This window comes from Petromyzon marinus, unplaced genomic scaffold (assembly GCF_048934315.1).
Source record: "Petromyzon marinus isolate PM22_M1 ecotype Great Lakes invasive population unplaced genomic scaffold, UKy_Petmar_22M1.pri1.0 PM_G_Scaffold_11, whole genome shotgun sequence".
Lineage (NCBI taxonomy): Eukaryota > Metazoa > Chordata > Hyperoartia > Petromyzontiformes > Petromyzontidae > Petromyzon > Petromyzon marinus.
The window spans coordinates 252,268-263,393 of NW_027422662.1; the positions used below are offsets into that span (position 1 = coordinate 252,268).

Sequence of the window (11,126 nt, forward strand, 5' to 3'; positions counted from 1 at the left end):
AACATTCACACACGTTGACAAAGCCTCACCTTGTGTTGTTGTGGGCAGGTCGCTTCTGATAACAAGAGCGGTATAGCAGCTCAAGCGGGCTTGGCCTGCTAACAAAAGAAAATAAAAACTGCGTGAATATTTACAATAAAACAAAGTTACAAAGTGGCGAGCCGGGTGAAGACAAATTAAACTTAAAGCGAGATAATTAAAGTGAACGCAATCAGGCGAGGGCAGGAGGCAAGGCCCCGCGTGGCTAGGCCCCGCGTTGTAAAGTTCCAGCCTGGACATTGATTCCCATGCTCGCTGCTACTCAACTGACATCCCTGAGAGAGAGAGAGGCTCTATCTTGGTAAACAACAACCACAACCACCATGAGAATTTGTCACCTCGGATTTCAGTGCAGCCTCGGATCGGCAGCCTCCTGTTACCTCGCAACGTCACGCGGGTAAGCAGATAACATGACGTCACTTCCGGGGTAAGAGACACGAAGCCTCCCATAAGGAGCGGCTCTGTAACTGAATACATTATGTTAATGTTAACTGGCCACATGTCGAGGGATGGGGCGTGGCTGCTGAACCCGACGGCTTCAACGGAAACATTATGTTAATGAACCGCAGTCACTGGGCGTAGCTTTGCCCAAATAAGGATTGCCACTGGATTGATATCGGCAGTGACCCAAGCGGAGGTGACGTCACGCTCAAGAGTGCCGTGGACGGGGTTGGGGGAGTGTGAATACCTTGGTGACATGACGTCACTAGCGAGGTACACCTCCCGCTGGCACTTCATGCCGATGAGGTCATGCTGAGTGGTGACGTCACAGAGCGGGGATGGAGTCGAAGTTGATTTAGATTCATTTTCCATTGCCCCCTCCCTTGGGTGCGTGAACTCAGCAACAACAACGTGGATATTATTGTGTATACACTGTGTGTGTACACACTGTGTGTGTACGTACACACACGCACTTGCCCCAACAGTCTGTTAAAGGTTACCACGGGGGGGATCTGCGTCTTTTGTTGACCGTGCTAATGCTACGTTAATTCCTGATGCTTCAGAGACATTGCACACGAGGTTTCTTTGCTAGTGGGAGTCATCAAGTGAGTACCTCTCAGTCAAGCGTTTCAGCCGTGCCGCTGCAAACTGCAAGGGAGGTCTCCCCCCCCCCCCCCCCCACAAGACTTGTAGGGTTCGTGTCGCTGTGTTGAAGGCCAGGAGCGTAGACGTGGGTTCAGTTAAGTTCAGTTTATTTTGGTATAGCCCTGTGAGCCATCCGACTCTTGAATCGGGTGCAACCACAACAAACAACAAAAATAAGAACAAAAAAACCCATCTTATTACAATGGGGGAATTGTAATAAAAAATAATTGACATTTATAATGCGCAATTCGTCCAGGGATCACGCTACAACAATGGATTCTACGACATGTAATTGCTCGTTATTTGGTGACGCTGCATCGGCAGTGTGGCAGTGACACAATCGTGTGACGTGTTGCTTTCTTGTTAATGGCTCGACACGGGGCTGCAACGTGACTGTGGTGGGACGTGTCATGTGACGGCAACACAATCGTGTATCCGCGACGGCCCGTGTGTTCCAATGACACGCGGGCCTTGTTAGACTGATGGCCTTAATCTGAGTTTTCTTGTTGTTGTTGTTTTACTTGCATCCCACTGAGATTTTTGCACACAGCGTTGGTGGTGTACGGTGCTATCTCAGGAATATTTTTATGTTTTTTTTCCTGGACTTTCTGTTTGCACAGTCACACAAAGTCACTTCAAGATGTTTTCTTGTTCATGTTTTTGTTTTTTTTGTTTGTTGCGGTTGCACCCGATTCAAGAGCCGAATGACTCACAGGGCTATAACCAAAATAAATGAAACTAAAACTAAAACAAACCAGGAGAGAATGTCACGTGATTATGTCTTTGACGACCCAACGGGGGCGGTGACGCGACCACTTGCACCCTGTCATCCCCCACAGCCACCCCACCCTCCCGTCGTACTACACAATCTGCCCGTCCTGACAGGGCCTCCAGCCAATTCCTTCTCGACCTTTAAGCTCGGCGGGTGGCGATCGTGGCAGGGGCGGAGCCAGGATTTTTAGCCCGGGGTGACATTCAACAAATGTTAATTTCAAGAATGATTTAGAGAGAGTCAGGCTGTTGAGCTAGACACCATCGGTTGGCGACACGCTCTGACATTGCAGTTGCACAGAGTTTGCCAGACCGAGTGTCGTGCACTTACACGCAGAATGTCACCCCTGTCACCCCCCCCCGGCTCTGCCTCTGGATCGTGGTATATGCAAATCTTGGCCATGCGCACAAGACACCGGGGTCAGCCCTTACCACAGCCACCGCGTCTCCCCCGCCTGCAGGCCCCAGACTTGATTGGCCGGTGGGACGTGCTGCTGGGTGGGCGGCGAATCTCAAGGCCCACGCGGCACACGGAAGGGTGGCGTGGCCAACTCCATTCCCGGTTGCCGCCTTTGTCTCCCCATGCCGAGTAGACCCAGGGGAGACCCAGGACCAGGACGAACAGAATCCCTCACTCGTGTTAGCCGTGGTCGGGAATGGAACTGGGGTCGCTGGGGTACAGCGTGATGTTGTCTCGCTACTGCACCCACTACTCCCCCCATAATAGATACACACAAGTATCCCTTGTACAGCATTGATACACTTTAGGGGGAAGTGCCGTTATCGAGTGGCGCCGATGAAGGCCGGCACATCACACGAGGGGGTGGGTGGCCAGCACCACGCCCGGCCACCTTTGTCTCCCGAGTGGTAATACACCCCTGCATACACACACACACAACAACAACCTCGTTGGACATGTGTGTTTTTGTTGTAGTACTGATGGCCTTAATCTAAGTTCTCGTGGTCGTTGTTGTTGTTTGACTTACATCCCACTGGGAGTTTTTGCACACAGCGTTGGTGGTGTACGGTGATTTTTTTTCAGGAATATTTTTGCTGTTTTTTTTTCCTATGGATTTTCTGTTTTGCATAGTCAACACAAAGTAGTCACTGTAAGATGTTTTTCTTGTTCGTGTTTTAGTTTTTGTGTTTGTTGTGGTTGCACTCCGATTCAAGAGCCGGATGGCTCACAGGGCTATACTCTTTGGTTCTATTCGGTAAAGTCATCACGTAGGTAAAAAATAAAACAACAAAAATCACGACGTTTCGGCCACAACACAAGCGGCCTTCATCAGGTGTGGCCGAAACGTCGTGATTTTTGTTGTTTTATTTTTTACCTACGTGACTTTACCGAATAGAACCAAAGAGTATGGATCCTTGCAGTTACGAAAGCTTCAAATCTAGAATTCACAGGGCTATACCAAAATAAACTGAAACTGAATAAAACTGAACTGATGACGACCGTTTGTGTTATGGTCGAAACGTCGTGAGAATTTTTATTGGTTGTTATATATTTTATTATTTTATTGTTTCCCTTCAACGTGGTGACTTTACCGAAAGAGCTAAGAATATGAACCGAACCTACTATTGAAGGCACCGCTTTGTCTGATTCCCAATTCGTTTTCGCCCCCTGGCGGACTGAATGTGAAACCACTGGCAGGCAGTCGGCGCACCTTCTCACACCTAAGTGGAAATTCCACACTCGCGCGGCAGGGACGAGTGTTTCAAAAAGGACAAACGCCGTTGACCTCTCACCAAGTCGTTGTTTTTTGTATCGACGCCGCGCCAAGGCGATGGCTGCCCGCGACGATTGAACCGTCCACGTGACGATTGCGACGCAGTCCCCGTGTCAGTCGCTGATGGATCAATTTGGGTGCACATCGGCCTGGTGGTGTTCTGATGCGGTTGTCGATGAAACAGGTGTCTTCCGAGGAACGCCAAAGCCAGGGAGGTTGCCGTGTTTTGGGGTTTTTGAACGAGTTTTTTTTATTCTGGACGTCCGCGCTAATAATGGTTGTGATGGTTTTTTTTTTCCTGCATGCCGCTCGTCCGGCCCGCGTGAAGCCTAGAAGAGTTTCGATTTTAAAGCTTTCGTGACCTCAAGCATTCATCTTCTTTGGTTCTTTCGGTAAAGTCACCACGTAGAATGAGAATAAAATAATAAAATAAAACAATAAAATAACACAATGTTCATTGAAGCTCTGTCGTGCCGACAGGTTTGTTCCTTTCACCTGAAGAAGGCCACTTGTGTTGTGGCCGAAACGTCGTGAGAATTTTATTGTGTTATTTTATTATTTTATTCTCATCCTACGTGGTGACTTTACCGAAAGAACCAAAGAAGATGAATCCTTGCAGTCACGAAAGCTTCAAATCGAAAAATCGAGCTCAGTTAATTTCGTCGCACCGCAAATCGACAGTGTGCTGTAGTGTCTCCATCGTTACAATTCGCCGTGCGCCTGCGACTGTAATGATTTGCTATTATGGACCCGTATCCCATGGGTGGGTGAATTAATCGCATCCTTTCAAATACTCTCCCCTTAGTTGAATTCTGTTATGGAATGTTGGTCAATGGTTGGTTGAGGATAGTGATGGAATGACAGCCAAGGAATGGAATGCGGCCAATAGGATGCCCATCGAGATGACGGGATGATATCAGCTGATGAGTATCACCTGCAGGTACTGGGTGGATTAATACTTTTCGGGATCTCGGGAGATGGTGAGAGCTTTTTGAGAACCTCATCCAGCAGTGGATTGACCATGGATTCTGATGGTGATGGCACTGGACCACTCAGCAACTGTCGGTACAAGGTACAATCAATGTTGAAGGCCTCTTTTTATCTGTTTCACAAAGCCAAGATAATATAACACGTCTGTTCCATTTTTTGATTTAAAGCTTTCGTGACTGCAGGGATTCATATTCTTGGTTCTTTCGGTAAAGTCACCACCACGTAGAAGGGAAACAATAAAATAAAATAAATAATAAACAATAAAATTCTCACGACGTTTCGACTGCAACACAAGCAATCATCATCAGGTGTGAAAACCACAGCAAGAAAATATGGAAAAAATTAATGCTGTGGTTTTCACACCTGATGATGATTGCTTCTTGTGTTGCAGTCGAAACGTCGTGAGAATTTTATTGTTTTATATTTCTATTATTTTATTGTTTCCCTTCTACGAGGTGACTTTACCGAAAAAACCAAGAATACTCATCTGTTCCAGTTATCGACGTCACTGATGATTTGAGATTAGAATGTATATGCTCTGAACCCTCAGCCCTGTTCACAAAAATGTAATGCTGCTTTGGTTAATTCATGAGAACCAGACAGGAGTTAATTAAGGGTAGACACTTGGATAGTAATACAAAAATGGTTATGACAAGAATGTTTATTAACTCAATTATAATTGCCCAAACGTCGAAGCAGTGAAATGGTTGTGGTGGCTTTTGAATAGTGAAAAACTCCTCTTAAAAACGGTTTTATTTTAAAGTGCACTAAAAAGTAAAGAACTCGATTGGATAATGGGAAGTGGACGACATCTTGAGTACAAGATTTGACCACGACATCAAACAGAGGAATGAAGTTTAATAACTTTTTTGTCACAACTTCGTCCAACTGACCGTCGAGAAGTAGGTCAATGATGCGGCACCTGCTCACACATCAACGCTTACTTGAATTAATTGGTTATTTTATAAATCAATCTTCAATGTACAAATTTTGTTTGTGTGGAGTGAGGGTGCCCGTAACTCGTTCACACGGAGCAGGCGAGGCAATTCCACAGTTTAGGGACCGCGGCGTTTTTGACCTACACACAAATATATATGAATAATAAGGCGTCCATACAAAATGTTAATAGTTTTAAGGGAGCCAATTAATTGATGCCGATTTTGATATAGGCATGCATTTTCACCGGATCTGAGTACTGTGTGCAAAATGTGGAATTGATTGGATGACGGGAAGTGGACGAAATTTTTATCACAACATTTGACCACGACAAACAGAGGAATCAAGTTAAGTAAAAACATTTTGAACGCGAATGAGAAATCCCCCCCCACCCTCCACCGATGACGCGCGAGCGTTGCTAGGGGCAACCCCCGGGCAGCTTTAGCGGAGCAAGGAAATACTTAAATAATGCGAAATAGCACTAAATTGTTAATTTAACAACTTTTAAAGTTTACGGATGGGAAAACGGAATGGTGCTGGCTCACCACGGGGCTTACGGCGTGGTACCCGGCTACTTTTTTTAAAAGTAAACTCCACGATTCGCGAGCAAGTGTGCGTCCACACAGAGACAGACGGACACACAGAAAAAAATGCCTTTTATAGGTAAGAAAAGAAAAAACGATGACGAGACTCAGTGTGTGAAGAACACGGGATTTATTCGGTTCACAAGTCAACGGATATAACTTCAAAACACTTTTATCGGTCATCTTTTACTCGAGACAGCGTTCCCGTGGGATTATTTCCAAGTCGACAGACGACACCTTTTTTTTACTCATCCTGGCAGACACACACACAGACACACGCCTCTGTCTGTGTGTCTGTCTCTGTGTGTGACTGTGTCTGTGAGTATGTCTGTGTGTCTGTTTGTGTATTTCTATGTGTGTGTCTGTGTGTGTCTATGTATCTCTGCGTGTGTCTGTCTTTGTGTTTGTCTATGTGTCTGTGTCTCTGTGTGTGTCTGTGTCTCTGCGTGTGCCTATGTGTCTCTGTGTGTCTATGTGTCTGCGTGTGTCTATGTGTCTGTGTGTGTGTGTCTGTGTCTATGTGTATGTGTGTCTACAGTGACACGCGGTGGCGGTAGTGATGGCGGTAGTGGTGGCGGCCGTGTGGTGCGTGTCGAACTTCTTTCACGCCGTGCGTATCGTAAACATCGCCACAGGGGAGATTAAGGTGGCTGCGGGTGCTGGCGATGATTACTGGGCGCCCCCCTGCCCGCCTACGCCGCTAAACGTCGCTCGCCAGTCTGTTCCAAGCTATGGGGTAGGGGGAGCGAGATAGAGAGGAGGGGGGGGTGGTGGTGGTAGACCTTTGTCTTGCGGCATGTAAATATTGTTGCGTGCGTGCGGGGTTTGTCCATGTGGTGGCGGTAATAGCGGTGAGTCGAGCAAAAGCGGTGAAAGTTTGTGGGGTCGCTCCGAGCTCACCCTGTCACCCATCGCTCTCGAGCTCCCTCCTAGGGGAGGATGACCAGGTTGATGAGGTTGATGATCCTCATCGTTTGTGAATGCAGAAATAAACATCAGAATCTGGTGGTTTCATTCTGACCTCCGATCTTGGTCAGCAATTGAACGTCGGGAAACCCTCGCGCCGAGGGGCCCCACCAGTGGGCGTGGCCGTGCCCCACCAGTGGGCGTGGCCGTGCCCCACCAGTGGGCGTGGCCGTGCCCAAACCAGTGGGCGTGGCCGTGCCCCACCAGTGGGCGTGGCCGTGCCCCACCAGTGGGCGTGGCCGTGCCTCACCAGTGGGCGTGCCCCACCAGTGGGCGTGGCCGTGCCCCACCAGTGGGCGTGGCCGTGCCCCCATCACGTGGCGTGTGTAGTGACGGCAGCTACGCTCGGAGTGGCTGGATAATAAAGCTTGAAACGCACAGCAAACCACGTGGCCTCTGATTTATTGGGTGACACGCGATGCGAGGAGGACAGGCAGCCTATACAAAGACAAAGGCACCCCCAGTAGCCTCAGCACACTTTTGTGGCAAGTTCTGTTGGGAGTAGCAATTAAGGGCAGCACTGTAGGGCACTCCGGGGTGGGGAGATAGGGGGGTGGACAGCACCACAGGCCATCAGCCAGCTGCAGAAACATTCCCCTCCTCCACTCATCTCACTCACCCAGTCACCCCTCCACTCACCCCTCCACTCACCCCACCACTCATCTCACTCACCCCTCCATTCATCTCACTCACCCAGTCACCCCATTCACCCCCCCACTCACCCCTCCACTCACCCCTCCACTCATCTCACTCACCCCTCCACTCACCCCTCCACTCATCTCACTCACCCCTCCACTCACCCCTCCACTCACTCCTCCACTCATCTCACTCACCCATCCACTCACCCCTCCACTCACCCCTCCGCTCACCCCTCCACTCATCTCACTCACCCAGTTACCCACTCACCCCTCCACTCACCCCTCCGCTCACCCCTCCGCTCACCCCTCCACTCATCTCACTCACCCCTCCACTCACCACTCCGCTCACCCCTCCGCTCACCCATCCACTCACCCCACTCACCCCTCCACTCATCTCACTCACCCAGTCACCCACTCACCCCTCCACTCATCTCACTCACCCAGTCACCCACTCACCCCTCCACTCACCCCTCCGCTCACCCTCCGCTCACCCCTCCGCTCACCCCTCCACTCATCTCACTCACCCCTCCGCTCACCCCTCCGCTCACCCCTCCACTCAACTCACTCACCCCTCCACTCACCCCTCCACTCATCTCACTCACCCCTCCACTCACCCCTCCGCTCACCCCTCCGCTCACCCCTCCGCTCACCCCTCCACTCATCTCACTCACCCCTCCACTCACCCCACTCACCCCTCCGCTCATCTCACTCACCCCTCCACTCACCCCACTCACCCCTCCACTCATCTCACTCACCCACTCACCCCTCCACTTATCCCACTCACCCCACTCACCCCTCCACTCATCTCACTCACCCACTCACCCCTCCACTCACCCCACCACTCACCCCTCCACTCATCTCACTCACTCACCCCTCCACTCACCCCACTCACCCCTCCATTCATCTCACTCACCCAGTCACCCACTCACCCCTACACTCACCCCACTCACCCCTCCACTCATCTCACTCACCCACTCACCCCTCCGCTCACCCCTCCGCTCACCCCTCCACTCATCTCACTCACCCCTCCGCTCACCCCTCCGCTCACCCCACCACTCATCTCACTCCGCTCACCGCCCAGCCCCCCAGTAGCCCGAGCTGCTGCTGCTGCTGGGGGGCGTTGTCCCCCAGCGCCGCGCTGGCCCTCAGCAGGAACCTCGTGCGGTGACGCCGCCTCTCCCCCCCCCCCTCCCTCCCCTGCCAGCAGCGCCCTCCTGCACCACCACCTCGTCCGCCTCCTCCTCCTCCGCGTAGGCCGCTGCCAGCAGCAGCTCCGCAATGCCTCCCACCGTGTCGCCGTCCCTCAGGGCCCTCCCCGGGGGGGTCGCCCCCCCCCCCACCGCCCCCCCCGCCGCGTGGATCCGCGCCGAGCGGCGCACCGGCGTCACGAGCCGCGGCCGCGAGGGGGGGGCTGCCGGCGCTGCGGTGGAAGGGGGGGCCGTGATGTTAGGGGGGGCAGCCAGGGTGGTGGTGGTGGTGCAGGAGATGTTGGCGGCTGGGGTGGTGGTGGTGCAGGAGATGTGGGCGACTGGGGTGGTGGTGCAGGAGATGTGGGCGGCTGGGGTGGTGGTGGTGCAGGAGGTGTGGGCGGCTGGGGTGGTGGTGGTGCAGGAGATGTGGGCGGCTGGGGTGGTGGTGCAGGAGGTGTGGGCGGCTGGGGTGGTGGTGGTGCAGGAGATGTGGGCGGCTGGGGTGGTGGTGGTGCAGGAGGTGTGGGCAGCTGGGGTGGTGGTGGTGCAGGAGATGTGGGCGGCTGGGGTGGTGGTGCAGGAGATGTGGGCGGCTGGGGTGGTGGTGCAGGAGATGTGGGCGGCTGGGGTGGTGGTGCAGGAGATGTGGGCGGCTGGGGTGGTGGTGGTGGTGCAGGTGTGGGCAGCTGGGGTGGTGGTGCAGGAGATGTGGGCGGCTGGGGTGGTGGTGGTGGTGCAGGAGGTGTGGGCGTCTGGGGTGGTGGTGGTGGTGGTGCAGGAGGTGTGGGCGGCTGCAGTCACGAAAGCTTTAAATAAAAAATGTTCGACTTTAAATTTTAAAAAAAATTCGACTAAATTAAATTAAAAACTTAAAACATTTTTCGACTTAAATAAATTAAAACAAATTAAAAAAAAAATTCGCCCTCAAAATCACTCGAACCTTGGGCAGCTGAGGCGCGCGAGTTCACTTCGTCCATCGTAGACATCGCCGGAGAAGTTGTTGTTGTGCTGTTGTTTAGTCGTCGTTGTATAGCTGTTGTATAGTCGTTGTTTATTTGTAGTTTAATGTTTAAAGTGGAAAAGTTAAATGGTTAAAGTCGCAGCCTAAGTGGAGGCCTTCGAGGCGGCCATCGACAAATTCTGAAATTTCGCGACCCTTGCCCCCTGAACTTGCCTCCGATTGGCTGCGGGAGAGGACATACACACACGAGTGTACACCATCACACCATCACACACAGTGCACACCACCACACTATCACACATACAGAGTGCACACCACCACACTATCACACACACAGAGTGTACATCACCACACCATCACACACACACACCTCACGCTTTCTCTCTGTTTAAACGTGAAAACTCTTAAACTCTTAAAACACCAACCCTTAAACACCAACCCTTAAACACCAACCCTTAAACACCAACCCTTAAACACAAACCCTTAAACATCAACCCTTAAACGCAAACCCGTAAAAGCCAACCCATAAACGCCAACCCTTAAACACCAAACCTTAAGAAGCAACCTTTAAACACCAACCCTTAAACGCCAACCTTTAAACACCAACCCTTAAACGCCAACCTTTAAACACCAACCCTTAAAGGCAAACCCTTAAACACAAACCCTTAAACACCAAACTTGCACGCCACAACCTGGACGGTAGAGGGCATTCTTTACCTCACGCTTTCTCTCAAAAGTGGCGACCTCACACTCCTAGCGGGTTGTCCTCCTCCTCGTCGTCCTCGTCGTTAATTGAGCAACAAAAATAAATTTTCCGGCGTCTGCACCCCCCTCACGAATTAAAAAAAATGGCGGTGGGTGAGGGGGAGGAGCCAAAACAAATTGGCGGGAAAACAAAAAAACTTCGCGTCACGTGGGAAGGGAGACGCCAAATCCGATTGGCTCCGAGGCGGGAGCGACTTTGAGGCAATTTTTTTTTACAGTACGAAATTACAAAACTCAACATCGACAATAAAACTCGCGTTGGCATTCGCGCCGGTGTAAATAAATGTAAAAAAAATAAAAGTTGTATTGTTGACGTACCATATTTAAATCAAATGTTTTTACTCGAACGCGATTCCGTTGTTTCGATTCATTCTCGTGCTGAATCGTGTCGAGCTATGATTACGAAACGCAAATCGTGATCCGAGTTTGCTAAGCCAATGGGAGCGCAACGCTGCTAAAGGCAGCGT

At 51.1% G+C, this 11,126-nt stretch overlaps 1 long non-coding RNA gene across 2 annotated transcripts; it reads right to left on the reverse strand.

The window, feature by feature from the left end:
* Nucleotides 1–6,252: 6,252 nt before the first annotated feature.
* On the reverse strand, nt 6,253–11,019 carry LOC142908897 (uncharacterized). 2 transcript variants are annotated; one of them, XR_012932024.1, is made up of 4 exons: nt 10,612–11,019; nt 9,874–10,117; nt 8,818–9,163; nt 6,253–6,868 (listed from the first exon to the last, which is right to left on the reverse strand). It is a non-coding gene; the product is annotated as an uncharacterized LOC142908897 (long non-coding RNA). The 2 variants fall into 2 exon arrangements; XR_012932025.1 differs by lacking the exon at nt 10,612–11,019 and adding an exon at nt 10,265–10,279.
* Between the last annotated feature and the right edge of the window lie 107 nt (nt 11,020–11,126).